The sequence below is a fragment of the Lactuca sativa genome, chromosome 4, assembly GCF_002870075.4.
Source record: "Lactuca sativa cultivar Salinas chromosome 4, Lsat_Salinas_v11, whole genome shotgun sequence".
In the NCBI taxonomy this organism is placed as follows: Eukaryota; Viridiplantae; Streptophyta; class Magnoliopsida; order Asterales; family Asteraceae; genus Lactuca; species Lactuca sativa.
In genome coordinates, this window is record NC_056626.2 from 90,391,632 (window position 1) to 90,418,437 (window position 26,806).

The 26,806-nt window shown below is 40.4% G+C and overlaps 1 long non-coding RNA gene across 6 annotated transcripts; it reads left to right on the forward strand.

The window, feature by feature from the left end:
- Positions 1–22,853: 22,853 nt before the first annotated feature.
- LOC111919610 (uncharacterized) lies at positions 22,854–25,783 on the forward strand. Of its 6 annotated transcripts, XR_002859568.3 has the most exons (6): positions 22,855–23,422; positions 23,515–24,115; positions 24,366–24,445; positions 24,594–24,655; positions 25,384–25,482; positions 25,570–25,783. It is a non-coding gene; the product is annotated as an uncharacterized LOC111919610 (long non-coding RNA). The 6 variants fall into 6 exon arrangements; XR_008231642.1 differs by having other exon boundaries at positions 22,854–23,422; positions 24,366–24,655; XR_008231641.1 differs by having other exon boundaries at positions 22,854–23,422; positions 23,515–23,674; positions 23,863–24,655.
- The last annotated feature ends 1,023 nt before the right edge of the window (positions 25,784–26,806 follow it).

Genomic DNA, 26,806 nt, shown 5'->3' on the forward strand with positions numbered 1-26,806 from the left:
TTTGTAAAAAGAGAGTCTTGAAAAAGGAAAACGGTTTTAGAAAAGCAAAAGAATTAAGAAAGAAAAGAACTTTGAAAAGAGAAAATGGGTGTGGTGCATGCAATCAGCCGAGCTCAAGTAAGTACCCCAAAATACCCATACAAGTTTATGATTTTATTATCAGTTAGTAGAACTGCATGCTAGAATAGGGCTAAGGATCTAGGAAGGATGCCTTATGTGCCTGATTATGTGTTTTGCGCTGCATGTTAATGCTGATTAGACAGTAGTAGGATGGCCTGTTTAGGTTATGCCTAATGTTATGAGTTGTGCTGCATGCTAGTTCAGATTTTTGCTATGTGAATATGATTGCTTGCGTATGTTATGGTTAGATTTTCCCCTTGTCTGAATGCTGCTTGCTTTGTGCATTGTGGGGCTTTGAGTGATGGGAGTTAGCTATTAGGTGGATACGCCATGTCACATGTGATCAGGGTTGAATAATCTCAGAGTGCTGGATTTGGCCCTATTTCGCAGCTCTCGTTTGAGTCTAACCGTTGTAGGGATGAGTCTTTTACTCGAAGGATTATCTGAGCCTCGTTACATGTGATGGTATCCAGGTGATGGCTAATTGGCATCGCTAGGAGGCCTTCAGCAGCTGAGGACTGGTTTGGGTGGAGTCAGGAGTTCCCTAGGGCAAGCCTAGGATAAGAGTAGCAGAGATCGGTAGTAGTAGAGTGATTTGGTGGAGTCGAGGTAACTCTTGAGGAAAGTACGGATAGATGTGGAAGGTAGTAGGGGCCCATACTACTGAAAGCAGAGGATCCGTACTTGATTCAAGAGGGGCCAAGACGAAACCAGGGAATGGTGGAGTGTGTGTGAGATCCCTCCGTAGCGGCATGTATTGATCAGTTATTGTGTTATGTTTTCAGTATGGTGACATTGCGAGAGATACCAGTGGGCAGTTCAGGTGCCGGAAGGGGATCTGGCTCTGACTCTGGAGTCGGACATATGGATGATTGGACGAGAAAGTTTATTTCAGCAGAGATTATGCGCAACATCGTTGATCAGACTCCAGTGATTTTTGGTTCGGTTAGAGAGGCCATTGTGGAGCTCATGGACAGTCATCTTGAGGCCTTTAAGGCCGGGATAGTTTCAGGACAGATTGGGGCTCGTCTAGACCCCGATTCTTATGGAGTTCAGGGACCCATCGAGAAAGGAGATCCCATTTCTAGTTTTTGTCATCAGTGGATAGGAGTTGGTGGGGCATCCCGTCTCCAAGAGAGACCTCTACATGATTGGATAGTTGAGGAGGCTACGCGAGCAATTCGCGAGGATCTGCCCGACATGGTCGTGAGGATCACTGATAGGTTGATTGCGAAGCTCCAGGATCAGACAGCTGTTGTTCAGTCGACGGGCGGTGTCGACAAGGTAACACAGGAGCGAGAGACGGGCAGGGAATGGGAAAGGAAGAGGAAATCGGATGAGACTCAGGTAGCCACAGGTTCAGGTAAGAGGCTCAAGGAGTCAGATTTGAGGACGAGGGACTATCAGAGTCGCAGTCGATACGGGAAGTGCGGTAGGACGCACCTGGGTGCGTGCAGGCGTAGAAGTGGTGGCGATGCTGGATGTTTCAAGTGCGGTCAGATTGGACATTTTAGCAGGGATTGTATTGTTACCATCGCCCAAGGACTGGATCCGATATGTTTCCATTGCAGTCAGAGGGACCACAAGAAGGCCCACTGTCCGAGTTTGTATACAGCAGGGCAGGTGCCAGCTCCTGCCCTTGGGACTTCAAGAATCGCCAGTGGTTGTTGGGGCTGGGCAAGGGTGCCCACGGCTCGGAGCAGATTGTATCGATCGATTTCAGCTAGGGTTCGAGCAGCACCAGGTGTTGTAGGTATGTATCTTTTACCTTCCTATCAATTATTATTCATGGTATTATTGTTATGTTGTTGCGTCGGTATTAATAAGCATATGTATGGGGGTACTGTATTACCTACTTGTGATTGAGTTATATGCCAATTGCATTTCTTGGACTTAGAATGAGAAATTAGAGGTCATTTCCCTCCAGAGCAGGTTACTTGGGATGCTGTAACCGTAGCAAGTGTGTGTAAGATTCAGTAGTGCCTCACTACTTTCAGAAGGTGTTAGTCGGGTATTGATCAGTTATTGTCTCAGTAGTGATAATCTATAGCTTCTAGTGAGGTAGCTAGCGGACAGTAGGGAAGTGAGTTGGAGATGCTCACCCGAAAAGTAGGTTCTCAGGATGCAGTCACTAAAACAAGTGTAGTTAAGAACTTAAAAGTGCTCGGTCAGTTATGGAATGGCAGCAAGGATCGGGATCTCTTTTGAGTATTGAGTAGCAAGGGGTAAGCAGGATCAAAGTGGGGGAGAATCCTCCGAGTGTGCCCAGGTAGGAGCACGCAGACCCAGAACGAGTATGTGGCCCCCAAGAAGGAAAAGAAGTAGTTCAGCGTTTGATGGACTAAGGATTTAGGGTTGGGAGTTTAAGAAACTCCCCAGCAGTTAGCGCGTGCAATGGTGATGGTTAGTATGTGGATGGGAATTCAGGTTGTGGATCGCCCGAAGGACTCGAGGGAGTCGAAATGAGGATCTTGAGAGCTAATGGATATGGGTGCCTTCGTATTAGCAGTCAGTGGTGGAAGTGTTGTAAGACTACGAGGCAGTCGTAGCACTCACTAGCAGTCAGCAATGGATGGTGATGAAAGACTACGGGTAAGCCGTAGCATTCCTTAGTAGATTCGTTAGCGGAGAGGGGCGAGGCCCTTATCTCCTAGTGGTCGGGGAGGGACCAGGAATGGGTAGTGGATGAGAATGATTGGGAGTTGCCCGTAAGAGATTAGCAGTGTAGGTGAGACCCAAGAGCAGGGTTGCTCAGTAGGATGGTTGAGTGAGACTCGTGGGCGAAGCCCGAGAGTTTTAGCAGCACAGGTGGAACCTGGTAAGGGCCTTAGTGTCAAGATAGGGGGATCGAGGATCCCAGGATTGTGGCGCCGGAATGGCACGATAGACTGAGCAGTGATAGGTGGTCGAAGTTCCACGGAAGTCGTCGAGAGCGACTAGGAGTTGTGTTGGGTCAGCGATTGGTGGGAGCCGGTAATCCAGATATCAGTAGCTTGGTAGGGACCAGGGTGGTCTTAGTTCATCCGGAAGTCAGGAGAGGAACAACAGAATTGCCAGGCAGTGGCAGTGCAAGTATGCAACATATGATGAAATTCAGTTGATTGATCGAGAGGTGCTCGGCACCAAGTTTTGACAGAGAGGAGTGTCAGTGGTTATTGGCAGTGATGACTCGTGCGGGCAGTAGCAGGAGTGATGGAGTTGGTGAAGGTTAGGACCTTCACAGCGGCAGAGGAAATAGTTAGTTTTGGAGCGTTGCCTTGGGGAGGCAAGGAATCGCGCAAGGAAAGAAGGGGTGAATCCCTATGGGTTCTGTGCAGTATTCAGAGGGTACCAGAAGAATTGACGGTTGAGTAAGTTGTGCATCCAGAATGTTCAGGGTCAGGGTTGACCCAGGATTGTTATCTGCAAGAATTAATGTTAGTCGGAACGACACAGCTAAAGGCCAACAAAGGAAGGCAGCGAGTGTTGGAATAATTGGTGGGATATTGAAAGCAGACCGCAGGCGGTGGACCATAGCAAACTTCGAGGACGAAGTTTAGATTAAGTGGGGGAGATTTGTAATACCCAAAGTTTTGAAAGCCAAGAAAGTAAAGGAAACCTTAAAATTAAGAAGGACTCGGCGAGTCCAAGGAGGAACTCGACGAGTCCGAGCGGGATCCGGGTCGAGGAGTAAGTGACCGACTCGGCGAGTAGGCCAAGGTGACTCGGCGAGTCTGGTCTGTGCGTGGAAAACCCTCAATTCGGGACTTGGAGCCTATATAAACGTCTTAATCTTCTTCCTAGGGTTCCCTTACTGCCTCTTCAGCCCTGGATACCAAACCCTAGCCGTCATAACCTTTGGTTGAGCCATTTGTTTCCTTGGAAGGTGCATTAAAGCTTGGAAAAGGAAGAAGGAACTTGGAGGAGCAAGAAGGGATTATAGATCTGGAGTTTGTGGAGCCTTTCTGAGATATTGAAGGTAATAAGTCGTCCCTCTCTCCGTTAGGTCTTCCATGGTTGTGAGATTTGGGGCTTTTAAGCCATGATTTGACACCCATTTGAGTTAGAAGCCGGATCTGGAGTTGCTACTTCAGATCCAAGTGTGTTAAGGACTAGAGAAGCATAAAGTATCAGCCCTTGAGTCAATGATTGAAGCCCCTTGGCCTTAAACCTTAGTTTATGGTGCATTTAGCTTAGATCTCTTTCTCTACACGTAAAGTTTGCAACTTTACGTGAGGAATGGGATTGGGAAAGGTGGATCTACTGTATGGAGTCCCTGCATGACTCAAAAGTCCTCTGCATGTGTGTTTAACCGACTGGACTCGGTGAGTCCTTCGAGTGGACTCGGCGAGTAGCTTGAAGATGAGGAGGGACTCGACGAGTGGGATGAACAGCTCGTCGAGTCGGATGAAGATGGGCATGAACTCGGCGAGTTGGATGAACAACTCGGCGAGTTGGTTGAAGATTGCCTTGTGCTCGACGAGTCTGTTCTTAGACTCGACGAGTTAGGTCGCGTGGTCCCAAACCCTTCGAGTTAAGACTCGAGTCAGCGAGTCGAGCCAGGACTCAGTGAGCTGGACAGGACAGGACTCGGGAATCAGTAGACTCGACGAGTCAGGGGATGACTCGGCGAGTCGGGTCGCGATTGGAGGGGCTTGAGCATATGAACTCGGCGAGTCAGTAAGTGGACTCGGCGAGTAGGGTTGACCTGGAAAGGTTGACTTTGACCAGGACTTTGATTTGGACCAGAGCTGACTTGGTTGACTGTCGGGGGTCAATTGGACTAAGTGTTGCATTGGTATTGAAAGCTCAGGAAGCAAGTAGAGCAGGAATTCAGTAAGCGGTCGGGCAGTAGCTAGTGGGATCATCAGCAAGTTCAGCCAGTGCATGTGAGTTTCCCTTTGTGTGAATGGGTCTACGGCCACAATTCCGGCCTATGTAGTTCTGAGTAGAAGACCCGGGGGTTAGCCCTAGGCATTGTATGCTAGTTTGATATGCAGGACAAGGTCCAATGATAGCGGACAAGTTCCCAGGAATGGTTTATGTGATAGTTTGTACTTGTTGTTTGTGTGATACTTGTATGTGCCTGGTAGGATGGTGAGCGTGGGCAAGGTCCCATACCTTACCAATAGTAGAGTGTGGATGGTGTTCCACATCTCATTAGCAGCAGAACAGGGTTGAGGCCCAAGTTAGGGAAGAGTGAGTACGGGCTAGACCCGTATCTCGCAATCAGTAGGAGTAGGGACGAGGCTCCCTGGCTCATCAGTAGAGTTCGGTTGCTAAGACCGGAGGGTGGTCAGACGCCCCAGAAACGCCTAACAGTACGTGATGATATGTTTGCATGCTGGCTTGTTATGATATATGCGATAGTAGCAGTATGGGGTGGAATAGTCCCCGAGGGTCGGTTGTTAGGACCGACGGGTAGTCAGCACCCCAGAATGGCTTGACACGGGTAGTCAGCACCCCAGAATGGCTTGACACGGGTAGTCGGCACCCCAGAATGGCCGCACGGGTAGTCGGCACCCCAGAATGGCCGTACCGGGTGGTCAGGCACCCCAGAATAGCCTGGCAGTATGTATGTTGTATGTTTGCATGGTATGTGGTAGGGTGGGGAACTCACTAAGCTTCGTGCTTACGGTTTTCAGTTTTGGTTTCAGGTACTTCCGGTAGCGGATGATGGAGCTCAGGATGATCGCATGGCACACACCATATCATAGACTTGTCAACCTAGGAATGTTTTACTCTGATAATGAACATGTGTTTTGAAAACTATTACTTTGATTATGCTTTGAATCGATGATTTTACATTAAGTAATATTTTATTAAAAGAAATTTTGAGTTTTAAATTTTGGGACGTTACAGTAAATAACTTGAATCGCTGGAGTGACGAACAGGGTCAACCCTTACCCTACATTAGGGACCGAAGCTTTTACAACGTTAGTGAAGGAAGTTCTGCTGACAGAGCTCTGCCCGTCATTATCCGCAGAATAGCTCGCAATGATGAACAAGGTCGAGCAGCCATCGACCGAGTCGTGGAGATTGATGCCAACTCTGGCATCAACACAGTCCGCATCCGCCGTCTCGAAGAAGACATGGAACGCACCCGGAGAACCAATGAAACCCTGCAACAACATCTGGTTGCCTCTCAAGCAGAAGTTATGGAACTTCGAGCTCGTCAAAGGGCTCATGAACGACACCTTCAAGAGGTGATCCGCCAAATGAGAGACCTCAGGGTTCTCCCGAGGAATACTCATCGCCGTTAGATGATGTCTAGTACATCATTATCTTTTGGGTTAAGGATTAGCCTTTAACATCTGTGCTCTAAGTAGCACTTGTCTGTAAAATATTCCTAACTTTCAGTACTCTAATTAGGAATCTAAGATCTGTCAAACTTTTCCGTCTGGTATGATGTAAGACCTATTGTTAGGTCGATTTTCCCTGAACTTATTACATCGGTAATACCGGTACTATTGACATTTATCTAATCTGTGGGAAAAATCTTTACACTCTTGTTTTCCTAATAATCTTCCTTGTTGTGATCTCAAATACTCATTCAACTGTTGGGCTATGGTTAGTTAGTCCATGTGTCACTCTCACCTTACTTACAAATTGATTCTTACCACTTTGCTCATCTTTATAAACTTATAGCTGAAAGATGCCTCCTCGCAAATCTCCCCGGAATAACCCTACACCTACACCGCCTCCTCCACCTCTGGTCATCGATACAGCAGCCCTAAATGCTGCCGTAGCAGCAGCAGTGGCAACTGCGATGGCACAGTATCACTCTATTGATGCCAGCAGAGGTGGAACCCCTGTTAACTCTATTCTGGTTGAAACTCCTGTACGATCGAGAGAGTGCTCCTACAAGGATTTCACCAACTGCAAGCCGAAGTCCTTTCATGGAACCGGTGGAGTCATTGCCCTCTCGCAATGGTTCGAGAAGACTGAAGCGGTCTTCGAAATCTGTTCATGCCCTGCTGCGAGCAAAGTAAAATATGCCGCTTCCACCTTTGAAGGAAAGGCCCTGACATGGTGGAACGGCCATGTTAAGGCACTAACTCTAGTGGTGGTGAATGACATGGGTTGGGAAACCATGAAGGACCTCATGATTGAGGAATACTGCCCGAGGGGCGAGATCTAGAAATTAGAGCAGGAGTTGTGGAGCCTAACCATGAAGGGCTCCAACGTAGTCTCCTATACCGCCAGATTCAGCGAACTAGTGGCCCTCTGCCCCAATATGGTTCCCACTGAAGGGAAAAAGATCGAGAGGTACATATGGGGGCTAGTGCCTCCATATCAGGGGAATGTCCTATCATCAAACCCCGCTACCTTCGATAGTGCCAAGCGATTGGCACAACGACTTATCGACCATGGAGTCAAAAACCCCACAACAACAACTCTATCCATCTCGGAACCCTCAAAACCTGCTGACACAAAGCGGAAACTCTGGGAGGAAAGGAAGAAGACGAAACGAGCTGGCAAAAAGCAGCAAATTGTGGCAGTGCATGCCGCAATAACCCCTGCTGCTGCTACTACTGCTCCGGTGGGACAGTATGCTGGAAGTTTGCCCAAGTGCAACAAATGCAACTACCACCACAATGGCCCCTGCCATGAAATGCAGTGCTCTAACTGCCACAGGAGAGGACACACAGTCTGTTTCTGTAAATCTCCGGCGAGACCGATCGCCCAAGCCCCCGGCTCTGGCGCAAGCCCGACCTGCTATGGATGTGGCGAAGCAGGCCACTATAAAAGGGACTGCCCTAAAGCGAAGAATGCTGGAGGAGCAGGGAGGGTACTAGCTATAGGCCACGAGGAAACAGTTGCTGACCCGACAGTGGTGACTGGTACGTTCCTCCTCGATAACTCCTATGCATGCATTCTGTTCGATAGTGGAGCGGAGCGAAGCTTCGTGAACCATAAATTTGCTCGCATGCTTAAACAACAACCACATGCACTTAAAGAACAATTTATAGTAGAAATGGCTAATGGAAAAACATAAAACACCAGTAGCATATACTTAGGATGTACCCTAACTCTAGATAACCATTCATTCCCAATCGACCTTATGCCGGTCTCAATTAAAAGCTTCGACGTTATCATCGGCATGGATTGGTTGGGTCTTCATCGTGCCGACATCATGTGCTTCGAGAAAGCAGTCCGCCTAAACCTCCCGTCTAACGAAACTCTTATCGTCTACGGCGACAAACCCGGTGCGAGTCTCCGTATTATATCCAGTATTCAAGCACATAAATATTTGCGTAAAGAATACCATGCATTCCTTGTTCACGTCGTCGACACGAGCCTCGAAACGAAAGAACTAAAGAACATTCCAGTAGTGAGCGACTTCCCCGACATTTTCCCAGAAGAGCTACCTGGATTACCTCCGCAACGACAGGTCGAGTTCAGAATCGACTTAGTCCCAGGAGCTACCCCAGTAGCCAAGTCGCCCTACCGTTTAGCACCAGCTGAGATGCAGGAACTCTCTGGTCAACTTAACGAACTGCTCAGCAACGGCTTTATAAGACCAAGTTTCTCACCTTGGGGAGCACCGGTCTTGTTCGTTAAGAAGAAAGACGAATCATTCTGTATGTGTATCGACTACAGGGAACTCAACAAACTGACGGTCAAGAATCGATACCCTCTGCCGCGCATAGACGATCTATTTGACCAACTGCAAGGGGCGAGTTACTTCTCCAAAATTGATCTGAGATCCGGATATCACCAGTTACGAGTACTAGAGGAGGATGTTCTAAAGACATCCTTCCGAACTCATTACAGACACTACGAGTTCATGGTGATGCCATTCGGATTGACCAATGCGCCCGCAGTTTTCATGGATCTGATGAACAGAGTATGCCGACCTTACTTGGATCAGTTCGTCATCGTTTTCATTGACGACATCCTGATCTACTCCCGAAGTAAGGAAGAGCATGGCGATCACCTGCGACAAGTTCTAGGAACTTTACGAACGGAGAAACTCTATGCGAAGTTCTCGAAATGTGAATTTTGGATCTGAATAGTCGAATTCTTAGGACACGTGGTAAGCGAAGAGGGAATCCACGTGGACCCATCCAAAATTAATGCCATTGAGAACTGGTCAGCACCGAAGACGCCTACTAAAATTCGTCAATTTCCAGGCCTTGCTGGCTACTACCGCAGATTCATTCAGAACTTCTCCCGAATAGCGAAACCCCTTACAACCCTGACCCAGAAAGGCGTTGCCTTTGACTGGGAAGAGAAACAAGAGAGAGCGTTCCAAACGCTCAAGCGAGCCTTGTGCACCGCGCCAATACTATCCCTTCCCGAAGGAATAGAAGACTTCGTAGTCTATTGCGATGCATCGAATCAAGGGCTCGGGTGTGTTCTGATGCAGAGAGGTAAGGTCATCGCCTACGCCTCCAGACAGTTGAAGACACACGAAGTTAACTACACGACCCACGATCTTGAACTAGGAGCAGTGGTGTTTGCTCTGAAGATCTGGAGACATTACTTGTACGGAACGAAAAGCACTATCTTTACCGACCACAAGATTTTACAACACATTTTCGATCAGAAGGAGCTCAACATGAGACAACGACGGTGGGTCGAGCTACTTAGTGACTACGAATACGATATTCGTTATCATCCGGGTAAAGCCAACGTAGTAGCAGACGCCCTAAGTCGAAAGGAATATTCTGGTTGCAAAGTCAAATCATTGTGAATAACCATCCATTCACACTTGTCTGAGCAAATTCAGGAGGCCCAACTTGAAGCCATGAAACCTGAAAGTGTGACGAGTGAATCCCTTAGAGGAATGGACAAGAATTTAGAAGCCAAGGGTGACGGGGCCTTATATTTCATGAACCGGATCTGGACACTGAAGCACGGTGGTTTCCGAGACTTAGTCATGACCGAGGCGCACAACACTTGGTATTCCGTCCACCCAGGTTCAGATAAGATGTATCTGGATCTTAAAAAGCTATACTGGTGGCCTAATATGAAAGCAGAGATTGCTACCTTCGTAAGTAAATGCCTTACTTGCACAAAGGTTAAGGTCGAGTACCAGAAGCCCTCTGGTTTACTGCAACAACCAGAGATTCCAGAATGGAAGTGGGAGCAGATCACTATGGATTTCATAACCAAGTTGCCCAAGATAACGGGTGGACTTGATACCATATGAGTCATCGTCGATAGATTGACCAAGTCTGCTCACTTCCTGCCTATCAAAGAAACTGACAAGATGGAGAAGCTTACGAGAAGATACATTAGGGAAATAGTGCGGCTACATGGTGTACCTATGTCCATTATCTCCGATAGAGATAGTAGGTTCACCTCAAGATTCTGGCAGTCACTACAACATTCCCTAGGAACAAGGCTGGACATGAGCACCGCCTACCATCCACAAACCAACGGACAGAGTGAGAGGACCATCCAAACATTGGAAGATATGTTGCGAGCCTGTGTGATTGACTTTGGAAAGGCATGGGATACTCATTTACCCCTTGTTGAATTTTCCTATAATAACAGTTATCACACGAGCATAAAGGTTGCTCCATTTGAAGCCCTCTACGGCCGAAATTGCAGATCCCCTCTGTGCTGGGCTGAAGTGGGTGATACCCAATTAGCCAGGGGGCAAGCTTCCCAAAGTACTCTCACCGGTCCGGAGATCATTCGGGAAATGACAGAGAAAATCGTTCAGATCCGTGAATGATTGAAAGCCTCTAGAGACCGACAAAAGAGCTACGCTGATAAGCGAAGAAAACCTTTGGAATTTCAGGTGGGAGACCGAGTCCTTCTCAAAGTCTCACCCTGGAAGGGATTGATACGCTTCGGAAAGCGTGGGAAGCTTAATCCGAGGTACTTTCGAGATTCTCGCAAGAGTCGGCCCAGTAGCTTACAAACTCGACCTACCTGACACACTTCGTAACGTACATTCTACATTCCACGTATCTAACTTGAAAAAGTGTCTGTCCGACGAGACTCTCGTAATCCCACTCAACGAGATCGAGATCAACGAGAGCCTCAACTTCATGGAAGAACCTGTAGAGATCATGGACCGTGAGGTCAAGCAGACGAAACAAAGCCGTATCCCGATTGTGAAGGTTCGCTGGAACGCCAAGCGAGGACCGGAATTCACTTGGGAACGTGAGGATCAAATGAAACTGAAATACCCTCATCTTTTCGCTTAGTTATTTGTAACTTCATATTTGCTTAAATTCTAATTTCGGGACGAAATTACTTCTAACGGGGGGATGATGTGACAACCCGAAATTTCCATTCTATACAAACAATATCACTTCAATAGAAGTTATAACAGTCATATTCGATTTTCAGACTTTTCGTATAAGTTGGAGTAATTTAGGGTTTACACTTCAGTAAATATCAGGAGAGTGGATGCACTGCGGTTTTGTGCAACACTGTTATTCCAACACCCTGTTATATTGGAAATCATTTCAGGAATAAAAATATTTTTGTCAAAAATATCTCAGGACTATAAATAGACTTCTGAACTAAATTCATTCATTATTCACAATTCCAACTAGAGAAAAGCCATTTTCTCTCTCACGGATCTTCGGGTTTTCGTCCCAAATCGTGAGTACACTTCTCTAGTTGTTATTTAATGCTTGTTATATGCTTAATAACATAGATTACATGTCAAATATGTGATTCGGGAGTTTAACGCCCAAGAACGTTCTTGGGGAGTAAACTCCAAAACGAAGCTTAAAGGCTATCTAGTCCCATTTCCTTGTTAGGTAACTAGCTTAGGATATTATGTATGCATATTTGAGACTAGAAAACAATCAAAAACACCAAGCTTTAGGTGTTTACGACTCAAGAGTCTCTTGGACCGTGAACACCAAATTCAAGGGCCTAAATGTGCCCTAATCACTCCTAAGGCTTTAGACTTTAATACCCATTTAATCCTAGCTAATTTATGGACTTTTAAACATCAAGAACACCCCTTAAAGGGAGTTTACGGCCAAGGAATCACTCTTGGGCCATAAACACCAAGTAAGGGCACCAAAGTGTGCCTAGGGTCCTCTTTAGCCTTAAACAAAAGCCTAGAAGTTATCCTACTTGTGTAAGAGACTTGAAAGAATTAAAACACCCATCCCTTGAGAGTTTACGGTTGTAAACTCCAAAAGAAATGGTATTTTGGCCGTAAACTCCTCAAAGGAGTATTTTAAGGCCCTAAACTACCCAAAGGATTAAACCACCAAGCAAGGCTTATTCTAGAAATCAAACAACACTTCAAAACACCAAAAACCACCAAGATTGGAGTTCACGGCCGTAAAATCAAGGGTTTACGACCGTAAACTCCTTGTGTGGGGTTTATTAGGTAGTAAACTCTTATATAAAGCCCTTTGGTACATTAAACCCCTTTAGCCTTGTCCCACAACCACTTAGATGCAACCATTAGGACCTATAACACTTATACAAAGTGTTTACATGTTCCTGAGTGTCCCAACTTATTTCATTAAGTTATTATTTGGCTAATTAGTTATATATATGCTCATTATATGATAACTAGGCTCGTGCGTGTGAACAAGTCTCCGTTTGCCACCTAGCACGGTATCCGACACTTCAATCCAATCCACTCACCACAAGTGAGTTCATACCCCTTTAATTAACCTTTGAAACACTTTAAAATGTTTTAAATACTTTATGGGGGGATACAAGTTAAATGCTTATAGTTATTGCATCAATCACATGTGATTACATTAATCACATGCGATTAATAACTAGAAAGCCAATGATTTTATCGTTGTTCAATCTGTTTATCAAGCTGTTTTACTTCAAACTATTTTACAAACTCTTTTACTTATCAAATGATTTTATTTAAACTTTGTTATACTTCTTATAAATTGCATGCCCATATATGTATAGATATATAAACAATGTTTAAAGGGCTTAGGAAGGCCATCCGCTCTATTTCCTTTTCGCGCTTGAGATGTGGTCTGGTGGGATTTCGGGTAGTCGTCCGAAGGTCGTTTCAATATTAGTTATATATCAAATATACATATATAGACATAAAAGTACTTCCATATTCATACTTATCAGTACATCATCAGTAAGTTACCATCGGGGTAACATAGGATCATACTACTACAATTTCTAGATCAACGAGTCAGTTCATTCATGAGTCAATACTTACTACTAGAAGAACATATACAACTATACTAGAAAGAGAACATATACAACGATACTAGAACAAGTAACATTACATTACATATACACGAATACGATAACAATTGTGATCCACTGTATGGGAGCATGCCTTAATTGTCATGACCCGAGTTGTAGCCAGAGTCTCTTGAAGGGAGAGCGTGAGTTTGCGTATAGATCTATACTGGATTGACTATCCTACACCTTGCTGCTAGCTACAGCGGGACCGGCAGGTCTGCGGGTGCCAAACGTCATACCTTATTTTTTTCGACTATACGTTGTCGTTGTTACCAGTCTATAGTATGGTGCAATTTATCACATGATACCTTAATATAAATCCGGTGTAAGGTAGTTAGTACAGCAGTAGTTCCTATAATACAACACTACAGTACTACAATAATTTACCCATTACATACTTTTAGTGATTGTTTCACTTAAACTTTAATGTACAAACAATATTTTGTTAAATGATAGTTACACTTGGGAAATTACACACTTTTACAACAAACGAGCATACAAAACAGTTAAGCCTTGGTAGAAGGCTACTTTAATAGAAAATATAGGTTTTTCTGAGAGATTCAAACTTGTACAAACACTTACAAACAATTACTTACATTTTACAAACTCACAATTGAGACATGTTCAAACGTTTTGATAGCAAACATCGACACTAAAACACTTATGAACTCACCAGCTTAATAGAAAATATAGGTTTTTCTGAGAGATTCAAACTTGTACAAACACTTACAAACAATTACTTACATTTTACAAACTCACAATTGAGACATGTTCAAACGTTTTGATAGCAAACATCGACACTAAAACACTTATGAACTCACCAGCTTAATGCTGATAAACTCTTTCAAAATAACTTGTATTCTCAGGTCATCAGTAGACAGGTATCGAGACCAGCTTTTGAGAAGATGGAGCGCATCATCTTATTATTTTGATTTACATTATTTTTGGTGTCTATAACTGTACATAACACACTTGTATTAAAATTATATATTTAATGCAATGGATGATGTTGTTTGCTTATTTACATTTACTGTGTTGTGATACTTTACATGACGTCCTCCGCCCCAGAACGTTTCCGCCGTTCTTGGTTTTGGGGTGTGACATTTTGAGTCGGCCTCTTCAGGGAATTGTTCTGCAAAGTCATCGCCCAAGGGAATTTCATGATTTTCTTCTGGGTCTGCCTCGATCCATCCAACATTTCCTTGGTTGGGAAAGTACGGGTCGTCAGGGAGATGGAATCCGGCCATGCTATCTACTTGTGATAAGGGTAAAGGGATGGTTATTAGGCATTGAATCTAATAATATTCCAATGTATTATGCCTACATGATTGATTCTTGAGGGATAGATTCTTGGGTAAGTCTCTGGTTCGTTCGTTATAGCAACCTAAAATACTCATATAGTATTTTAACCCTTATGTTTGATTCTAGAATTTTTCTAGTATCTAGGTAAGTTTTAGGCTTGCTGCAACACCACAGTCACTCCCAAGCACATGTTGGTCATGTCTTGAATGAATATAGTTGATCAACCTATATTGACACTAGACATGATTACATAACTGTCCAGGTTTAACCGGGATGTCCAACATCCAAATACTTTTGTTTTGTTCTACATACGAAACTAGTTCAGATACTTAGGTATGCTTGTATACTTTATTATAAAAATACTTATTTTTGAAAGTATACTTTTAGTTTAGAGAACTTAGGCCCCTTAGTATTTATAGCCGTATACCATGTAAGGTTCGGTATACTTAGTTCGCTATAAAGAAGGGCTCTGATACCAATCTGTCACACCCACAAACCGGAACGGCGGAAACGTTCGGGGGTGGTTGACGTCATGCGTAGTATCACAAAAGTTGTATCATAGCAAGCATAGTAAACACAACCAAACATTGAAGACATAAATGAAAAAGGTTTACATTGTCTTAATACAAAGTTTTGTTCTTATCAAAACTAAATGGAAAGACGTGACTCTAACGCGCCGACTTCTCCAAAATCCTGGAAGTACCTGTTTACTAAATCCCTGAGAATACAAGCAGTTTTGAAAGAATATCAACATAAAGTTGGTGAGGTCATAAGCATTTAGTTTTGCTGGAAAATGATTCTTTGATCCTTTTGAAAAGTGTTCCTCAAGAAAATCCTTTATTTTCTTATGAAAAGCGTGTTTGAAAACCCATTCCTTCCATGACTCCCCGATTCATACGAGGTACGTACAATTCGAGGAGTCGTGGAGTGAATATGAATATTCGTTAGTTACATGTAAAAACAAATACGTTTATAAAAAAAGCCGAGTTATCCCGGGAAAATCCTATATTTTCCCTAAAAGTTGATGGTTGGTTATCCATTCGAAACTGAGGTGTACAAGTACCTACCATACTTATATCGATAAACGTAGTTTCCTTTTAATAAAACACTGGTTACTCCTAGTGAGGTATATTAGCCTTATTACATAAATACAACTAATAAATACGTGGTGAACTAAATCCTGAAGGTATTATTAATACTCTCTAGTAATCAAAACGGTTATTACTTTGAGGTTAGTTCACTTGATTCATTATTACAAAAGTAAATCTCAGCTATCTAGGTTGCGAGTTTTATAACCATACATTAACTTGATATGGCACGTATCGGGGCCAGTATCCTTTATGACTTTGTCACCTGTAGACCTATCGGTCCCACTGTAGCTAGCAGCGAGGTGCGGGATAGTCAGTCCCGTATAGATCTATACACAACAGTCACGCTCTCCCTACAAGAGATTCTGGTCATAAGTGCTAGTCCTACACTCGGATTCTGTGGGAGTGTTACCAAGGACGTGTCTCCAACTTAGACTAACAAGTTTACAAGTAATAATATAGAAAATCTTTTTATTATTAACATGAATCCTTTATAAAATCATACATTTTACTAACTGATTCATAAGTTCATTCCTCTAGTTTTGAAAACTGTTTCTACGAGTTGATTTCTTAATCGTTTGGTAAACTATTTTTCGTGTTAAAGCATACTGAAAATATAATTATATTATACAAAATAATATTCTTTGAGCACAAGTTTCCTTGTACTTCTGCTTGTATTCCCCCCCTGAAAACATTTAAAAAAAAAAAAAAAAACTCGGAAAAAGCGTAGGGGTATGAACTTACCTCGGGCGATTTGAATGAAGGATTGATACAGAATACGGGATGTTCAAGTGAGGCCTTGAACACAATTTGATCCTAATTAACATGTAATGACACATAAAGGAGTCAATTGAAGGTATTTTTCTACTAAATGTGATGGAGAACCACTCTAAGCACTTGGGACTACCTACACTAAGTGCTAGAACCTTAAAGGATTGCATGAGGGAGGTGTATGACCACCTTAAAGGTGTGTACGACCCAATGGGTGTGCGGCCATACAATCATGATGGGAGGTGCCTTTGTGGTGTTTTCAAGGTCCATACTTGCATCCATTAAGTGTTCTAGGTCTATACTCGATTGTAGTGCAAGTTAAGGGTCCTAGAAGTGGGTTTGTGGTCCTAGGGTGTATGTGTGGTCGCACACGGGAGTGTGTTGCCGCATACAAGGAGTGTGTTGTCGTACAAGGGTATGTGCGGTCGTACACCCCAAATGAAGATGTCCAAAAAGCCAATTCTAAGGTGTAGCAAAGCTAGATTAATATCCAACTCGAATATGGAAGTCCAACTCTCATTTTGGAGGGTCTTTTAGGAGTGTGAGGCTTATATGGGTGTGCGGCCACACTCCTTTAAAGAGATGAAGAACATGACGGGACCCAATGATTCAAGGCTTAGATTAAGTGGTTTTTCAAGCACAACAAGCTAAGGAATGGATTACTCATGTCTTTGAAGCCTTGGGAGGGTTTGTGGTTGAAGAAGCTTGAGAGAATTGGTGTTGTGTGCTGCCAAGATGTTAAAGGAATGAAAGGAAATGGTTCTACCCTTTATATAGGGGTGGGTGTGTGGCCATGAGGGGTGTATACGGCCGTACACTCCTCCAAAAGGGGTGTATGACCCAATTTCATCACTACATGACTTGTTGACCCGTTCCTAATCTCGACCTTGGTTGTACCCAAATGTAGAACGCTTAAATGAACCCTTAATCAATGCTAGGAATTAATAGGAATGAGTTTAACTCAGATTAACTGACTAGATGTACCAGATAGAAGTTACGGGTTGTCACAGTAAAGTTCCTAAGTATTTATCATAATTGGTCAACTTATTTTCTCTATTGGCCATTTTGGTATTGTTTTTTGTTTTCTCCCCCTACACTTTTTATGTTTGTGAATTTTATCACTTTTATTAGGAACAATGAACTCTTGGTATTTTGGGCAGAAATGGTCTTTTGTGTGTGGTGTTATGTTATCTTCTGTATTTATTGCTAACCATTTTTTATTTGGGCAGTTTATGTCATTTTGTCGATTCTTTTTAGACACACGTGTTTGCTTTACCGCTTTCTCATACAATCATATTCGGACTTGTGTACATGGTCACCGCCCAACCCTTCTCAAAGATATTCCACTACAGCGCACCCACCGCCTTCGTCTCCATCTTTTCTTAGGCTGGAGGGAGTGGTGCCACCGAAACCACACTCCCTCCCCCGCCACGTAAGCGTCATGTCACTTTTTACCACTCAAGTGTGGTTTCTTGCCACACCAAGGTGTGGTGCCACAATTTTACTTTTATTTATTTATTTATTTTTTGTTTGTTTTTTTTGTTAACTATTTTAATTTAATAAAACTTATTTTTTAATAAAAAAACATAATTTTAAAAACATAATATTTCATTAATTAAAAATACAAATAACATACATTACTTAATTTAAAAAAAAAACTAAAAATTTAGAAAAACAAAGTAGAAACATAAAACCTACAACTTAAAAAAAACATACAAGAAACCATTAAAAACTTGAAAAAAAAACTAGAAATTAGCCACGATTGATGTAACGATTTTTCACTTCCTCCTTCATCGCCAAAACCACTTCAAGCTCGGTCCCGGTCATATTCGACGTGTCTATCGCTAGTATTCGCATGTCGCTCTCCCTTTGTTTCCGAAGCTCTCTTTCAGAAGCAATTTTCAAAATCTTGTCCATTTTGTCTTTATATACCCTTCATGTCGGTTCCCATTTCTTTTAAATCATCTGAATCCGACGCTTTGCCTTTGCCTTTGCCCTTTGATTTGTCTCTTACCAATGGTCGGGAAGGTGGTGAAACTGGAACATGTTCATCTTCGTTCAGGTCAAATTGAACATGAGCATCTGATGCAGTGTGTTCGGACTCAGATGTTCTGCTGCGTTTTGACTCACTGTCGATATGTTGGTCAGATGTTTTGCTACTCAACCATTTCCTGTTATCTTTCAAAAAATTCCAAACTTCAAGAAACTTGAAAGCCTTCAGATTTTCTTTTTGATGCACTTTCAACGCTTTCTTCAAAATGACTTCATCGCTTTCTCCACTTTTCCATTGACATTTCATGTTGTTCGACAAGTCATTAAACAACATGACTTCCTTGTTCATCTTCCCCCATTTGAAGTACACTTGATGTTTTGAACGGTATTCTCCACAGTTCATTCCTTTATGGAACCTGTGTAAAACGCGAATCCAAAAGCGGTCATGCTTTTGGTCTTTTCCAACCGTTGCATCTTCTAAAATATCGATCCAAGATTGTGCCAACACTAACGCTTCCAAAGGTTCCCAACATCTAGCCTCCGCATTCTCTTTTCTTTTAGTTGCTGCTCGAGTAGGCTGAGTTTCTGTAACAAATTTCGGTTCAGAATCAGAAACGACCGTTTCTAGTTGTGTTTGTGTTTGTTGAACAAGCTCGGGTTGGGACAAAATATCAAATTGATTAAAATCTGGGTCGGGTTGTGGTAGTGGTGGTGTTTGTGGATGTGGTTGCCCTGGTCGTTGTGGAAAACAAGGAAACATACCGCCGTAGTGGTAATTCGGAGATGAGAAAATCGGTTGATCAAATGAAGGTATTGGGGTGTTGGTGTTTCTGACTGGTGTTTTTCCTTTGCTAGGTCTTTTGGAATAAGACATTGTTTCAAAGAAAATGGGATGAAATGATTGTGTTTATATGTATTTAGAGGTTGTGTAAATGTAAAAATATATATATATATATATATATATATATATATATATATATATATATATATATATATATATATATATATATATATATATAATCGGAAGTTTAAAAGTTTTAACACCAAAGTCTTAAAACTAATAAGCTTAAATCTTAACCATTAATTTTACATCAAATACGTCTAATGGTATAAAACCATGATCCATGTAAACCAAAAATGACCAATGAAAATAAAATATTTTTTTTTCAATTGTAGATATAAAAAGCCCCTCTACAAAACCCAATCCCCATTTTAATTTTCATCATGCACCTCTTTATCCAGCTTGTATTCCTCTAAACTCATTTACAAAATCACCTTGTCTGTTTTTTTTTTTAAATCAACGCCCAACACAATACAGCATCCATCGTTATCTCCTACACCACAGGCAACATCGCATCACCACTAACCATTAACACTCTTATTTTTTTATACTAATCTTTCTGTCTCTAGAAACCCAATTTGTGTTCTTCTTCTCTAATAAACCTTAAGATCAGCTCTATGTCATAGACCAAGACTGTTTCACCAGCCCCCGACCAGCACCTCCGCCGCCCCTCCATTCACCGGAAACAACACTCCACGACCGGCACCCCTATTGGTTTTCGGCCACCTAACAGTTTTGTAACCTCATTATGGTCAAGTAACAACCACAATCACGTTTATCTCCATTACACCAACATCAAACCACTCCCCACCGCTCACAACATCACCACTCACCACCGCTGTCAACACGGTCATTGTCATCACCACCGATCTGCCACCATAACCATCTTACTTTGTCTTTGTCACCAGATCTGAGTCATATCTGGATAGATCTGTATATGTATATATCTGAGTTGTAAATTATTGTATGTAGATTTGAATATTTACGTGTCTATATGGTTCATAAATCATAGTATGGTTGTTTTATTTTGGAATGTTTTTAGTTGTTTGCATTGAGAATGGTGTAGGAGGTGAAGAGGAAAGATAAACGGGGACATGCAGAACATCAGATCAGAGGGCCTTTAAGAAGAATTTTTATATTATTTATATGTTTAGTTGAATATTCGTAAAAAGACAACACGTTTTATTTTATATTTTTTGTAATAGATTTTGAGTACATTTGATGAGTAAAAGATGAAGAGTTAGTGGATTTTTTCGAGCATCCGTCCCTATGTATGTCATTTTTTTGAGTATTTTCTTTATTTATTATTAAAGTTATCAAGTAAATCGTTATCTTGAAATCCATTTGTTATGATTAAGAAAAATTATTGCCATGGTTAACAAAAAATGATAATCAATTATTTTTTAATAATGAATTTTTAATAAATTTTATTTAATTATTTTTATTAAAATATAAAAAAATCAAAATTTAGAACGTATTTTTTTCATTGAGACGTACAACTATTGCTAACTAATAAAAAAATATGTTATAAGTATTCTGAATGTGATGATTAAAGCATAGCAAAGTCTTATATAGTATGTAAAATATTTTTACTGGGGAGGTAAAATACATTAAAGGATTTCCTACATTGGTAAGGTAAAGTTTGTTAAGCATTTTCAAATATTAAGAAGGATTTTTACAACAGTGACATTAGAATTATTTGAAGTTCAAAAATTATTAGTTGGTTGTAAAGTTTTGTTTTTTGTTTTATTATTTTTTATTTTTATTTTTTTTATTTTTTATTTTTTTTATTTTTTTTGATATAGGAACATTTAAAATGAGTTTTTATTCAAAATATTTTTGTAAGTCGAAAGAATCAATAAGTTACAAAGTAATCAATGGAAACGTTTGGTTTTCCAACAAGTCAGACACTTGGATAAATGATAAAAAATTTTATTAATTTTTTCCCACCAAATAACGCCTTTTTCTAAAAAACAATATACTATCATAAGATACCCTGCTATATTTTTTGCTTACGCTTCTTTTTCTTTTTCTTTTTTTTTTCTTATCTTTTTATTTTTTGCTTTTTGTAGATTCTTATGAATAAAATATCCAAGTTTTTTTTTTTTTTTTTTTTTTTTTATTTTGTGATTTGCTTTTTAGACCATTATTTTTTTTTATAAAAATAATTATAATACATTAATTATTTATCACCTTCACATATTGTAATATTAACCATTGTTAGACTCAGATCAATAAATATACAATATATCAATAATAAATACATTTTAATGTAAACATAACTTTAAATGTATTTTCGTGGCATGAGAATCACTTTTGGGGACATTTTTAGGGCTGTCAATTCTCGACACGACACGTGACACGACCCACAACACGACACGAAATAAATGGGTTTGGGTTGAGTTTTTCAACACGCCAACCTACTAACCCGCCAACACGCCAACCCGTTTATTAAACGGGTCATATATGGGTTTCTCAAAAAATAAATGGGTTGACTCGCCAACCCGTTTATATTCTTAATAAAAAAATATTTTATTTTTAAATAGATTTATGAATCGGTATTAATATTTAATAAGTATTATATAATATATATACCATTGATTCATAGACCATTTGACTATTTTGACATTCTGACTCGTGGTGGATGGTCTAAGGTCATAAGTCGTAACATATAAGGCCAAGTCTGTAACATGTTTCTATGAATGTTTTTAATTTTCATTTGGATGTTTAAGACTTAAATGCCTAAAATTCGGACCCACGAACCCTAATTTGACCCACGAACCCATCAACTTGTGAGCCCGTATAAATAAATGGGTTGGCGGGTCATATATGGGTTTATGTTCCAAACCCGTCAACCCGTGACCTGTATCTTTAAATGGGTCGTGTCTGGGTTGACATATTTCGACACGCCAACCCGCCAACCCGCAACCCGCCAACCCGAACACGACACGATTGCCAGGCCTAGACATTCTTATTTATCATTTTCATAGCCGATGATTTTTACAGTTGGTGTATACCGCAAATAGAATTAGATAGTTGTCAATCATATTTACTAATGTTTTTAAAATCAGGTTGGGCATCTTACTGGTTCAATGGTTCAAGTGGTCCGACCAATTAAACCGGATGAACCGATCTCAAATCGAATATCGAAAGCGAAGTTTTCACAAAAAGACAAACATTATATATGATTTTTGCTTTAGGCATACCCCTACTAAATAACCATAAAGGAAAATTAGAGCAATAGATGATATCGGAAAGGAAACTTTTCGCTCCCACGACTACACGCTTAACTAGAAACTATTCGACACAAAACAATCTGTCAAAAGATTGAAAAAAACTATCTTACATGAAAAGGAAATAAATCACATCATTGAAAATATCTGGCACCGCCGCATCGCGCGGGTACGCCATGGTATCACCGGTTCATCCGATGATACGGTAAAAAAAAAATTACATGAATTTTTGAATGATCAAAAGAAAAATGGCACAACCAATCAACACACGCGGTCTTCAATGGCCGCATTGCTGTCTCGACCGCACCAAACCGCACCCTAGGACAGTATTTACGGCCCACATGGTATCACCGCTGTTCTAAGCCGCACCCCCCACCGAGCAGCCTTATCATCCTTCTAGGCCCGCCAGGGGTTATCTGTGTTGATTCGTTACACCACCGCCATTACCCTCCAATACGTCTCCTCCGCGTGCTTCTCCACCTGTAGCTCATTGGAACCGATCCCATTAAAGATCGTGCCTCTTTCATCAGTGCTTCTTTTGGGGAGTGATTTCTGCGATGCGTTCCATTTTGTACCAAGCCCCCATTCACGAACATAATGGATATCGACGAGGATACTGTTGTGTCGCCTCTCACCTCCAACCTAACCTCCTCAAACCGTTGGATCTCACCGATTGCAAGGCTGCCTTCCGGATGTGTGGTTTTGGATATGATAATGCTAACGATTCATCTGCCTCTGCGAACTTCCACCGTCCGTTTTCAATTTTAATATGTGGTTTGGTCATCATCTGCCTCTTCTCAACGTTATCGATTGAGATGGTTGGGGAAGGAAGAACAGAGGCGAAGGTCGACAGATTCGTTTACTCTTACCACTTGGATTCCAAGAGGAAAGCAGTAAGAATCAACAATCAAGACCGGACCTGCCTACCTGAGGTAAATTCAAACTTATTAATCCCTAATAACCACTCTACTTCAGATTCATTCATATTTAACTGGATTCATCCGCCTCAATCCATGGGTTCTAGGGTTTGATTTTTTCTCGGCTTCTACAATCATGCTCTAATTGAAGGCAACACTGCTGGTATGCTTTCTGTTTACCAAAAATATCTTTTTTACATGCAACAACCTGATTGCATGCTTCGTGTATCAGACTTCGTTGATACATTCGATTACTCCATTCGAAAGGTATAATATTCTATATGTAAAATGTTTAGTTTGTATTTTTCCTGTTTCTATGTTGTGATTTTAGACTCTGAACATGGACTAAAATTTGTTGTTCACTATATGGAAAACATAAACATGCCCAGAACTAAATAAACTATTTAGATGGTATGAACTTTATATAAATGCTTATACTGATCTATTCTTTTCAGATTCCATCTTTTATTCTTTTGGCTATGGTGGATGATGTTAGGGGTTATACACAACCTAATAGTTCATCTTCACTTTATTTCATAAAGTCAAAATATGGATGACTGAGGGTTTATCTATTTCATTTGCTACTTTGGAGATGCACATTAGAATGGAGTATATGCATCAAATTAACTATCACAATCTAATGATTTGACTTGCACGTTAGATGTTTGACAGAATGTCTGAAAGAAACTGATCAGATTCTCTTGAAAGGTACATTTGGTTATGGATTTTATTTACATTTACAGATTGATCTGCAAGTGGTCCCTGATTTTGAGTTTTTAGTCAAAAATCCACATGATGTTTGGGTGGGAAAAACATGGATTATGTGAGATAGCTTATTGAGTGTACATATTTCACATGGCTCAAGATAGAGGATGGAGTAATGTTCATTTGACCGTGGTTCAAAAAATCACAAGTTTATTCATCTTTTCAATATTTGGAGCTTTTATGTTAATTCCAGGTGATGCTCAATACAGTTGCTGCTACAATATTAGTGCTTAAAATTTGTACAAGTGGCGATTGGTCCTCAACACTTAAAAGGTAACCATTTGATTCAACATGTGGATATTGTAAACGAAAATCAAAAGTATAACAGGTTAGCAAATAATTTTTATATATAAATTTTTATTCTCAACTTTTTGGATGCTTTTTGATATAATAACCTTCATTTCGGTCAATTTATTTTCAGAATGGTGAAATTGTTGGACGAGACGGACACATTTAGTGATTTTGGAGCTGTTACAATATTACGTAAGTTCAATAACCATCATAAAATAAAGGATTAATAATAGCAAAAAAAACAACACACTTTCATCTATTTTTTATGTTATATCATCCTACCTTCATTTCTTTTTTATTCAACATCGTAGCTTCAAAAACTACCCAATGAAAACAGTGTATAGGGGCAATATGGTCCTAAAACTGTAATATTGAATTTTATTAATATAATAACAGTGTGCATGGGCAATATGGTCCCAAAACTGTAAAAAAAATAAGTTTATTAATATAAAAACAGTGTGCAGGGGCATTATCGTCCAAAAAATGCAAAAATTAAATATTTTTAACATAAAAACAGTGTGTAGGGCAATATCTGTGCATGAACAGTGTGCGGGTACAATATGGTCCTTAGACCACAAAAATAGAAATTTATTAATATAAAAACAATGTGTAAGGACTATATGGTCCTAAAACTGGAAAAATTGTTATTTTTTTAACTATAAAAAGAGTGTGTAAGCGCAATATTATCCTAAAACTGTAAAAATTGAATGTTATTAATATAAAAACAAATAATGATGGAAAGGAATCACGAGTATTCAACTTTTTCTCTTTCCTATGACCTTGGCCTTCCTAATCGTGATGCTACTGATGATAAATTTAGTGTAGAAAGTGTTGAATCTACTCTCAACACTAGATTCATTAAAACTTTATTTTCTTGATTTCTTTCTGATATAATTTTGACTAATTTAATCAAACTTTAGGTACAGACGGATGGGATTTGATATGTTGAAGATGTTCAATATCACATTGATCATGGAACTTCTGAAAGAGTTGCTGGTTTTATAGCTGAAAGTATTCAGGTTAGGATGAAAACTAAGTATCATCGGTTTGTCTTTTATGTTATGTCAAATTTGATTACAACTATGGAATCAAAATATTTATTGTAGGGAGTTGGGAGAGCAGCGGAATTGGCCCCAGGTGGTGTTTGTATTATTGATGAAGTTCAAGCTGGATTTCTTAGAACCGGAAGCCATTATTGGGGTTTCCAAACCTTATATATTAATCTTAATGTTTTTCTACAAATAACTATTGATTGTTAACAAAAATTGTTAAACATTTTTTGTTGAAGATGGTAAATTATACAAATAACCTCATTCAATATGCTTTCTATTCTTCTTGCAATTCATATTTTTTTCTAGGTACGGATTGATCGCATAAGATACAAGAATCAATTGAAAAAGACGAAAATCCATACCCTGCAAAACTGCAAAACGGGGTTCCTATTCTACAGTTAACTAATATTTTTTACAACATTCATAATGAAGCCATGGCGTTCCACAAACAAATTGTCCATAAATTACTATAGAATCCTTCATATTCATAAGATGCACTGGATGCCAAAAATGATCATACTACCTCCGTTCCAAATTGATAGTCTACTTTTGACTTTTGAAATCTTTTTTCTTCAATTTTGACCTTAAATATTTTCGATTTTGATAGATAATACTTGATATGAAAAATATATAAATATATTGTATTTTAAATGTTTTTTCATTGTTATAAGTTTTATCAAATAATATATAACACAAATAAAAATATTTAAGGTTGGAGTTAAAGAAAAAAGACTTCAAAAGTCAAAAGTAGACTATCAATTTGGGACGGAGGGAGTATCTGTTTAAATCCATCCCCGCTCCTCCTCTATGTGTACACATTTCTATTCAAATTTAACATCCTGAATTTAAGTTCATATACATAGCAAATACTAGTTATAGCCCGTGGTAAATTATGGTTGAGTTTTTTAATTTATTTATTTATTTATTTATTTTTTCGAACTTGAATGCTTAAGTTATAAACTTTTTTAATTGTCATCGTACAATGAGTGAGATGGAAAACGGGCAACAAACTGTGTCGTTAAGCCTTTTTGAATGGTAAAACTAATTCTTTTAAATACCACATCCGAAGATCTAAGGGATATAACATTACTATGCATGATTCGTTGTACTCTTTTAAGAAGCTCTATCGCATCCGGTGCGATGAAACTAAACGTATCAAATGCTGAACACGTGTTGATTTTCCATGCACGATCTCTCATCTTTGGTGACTTTGTCTGTAGCTGCTTTTAAAGCAGCATATCCCGCCGTGAAACCTCCAGCCCTCAGGCCCGCGAGAGGGGATACCCCTGTA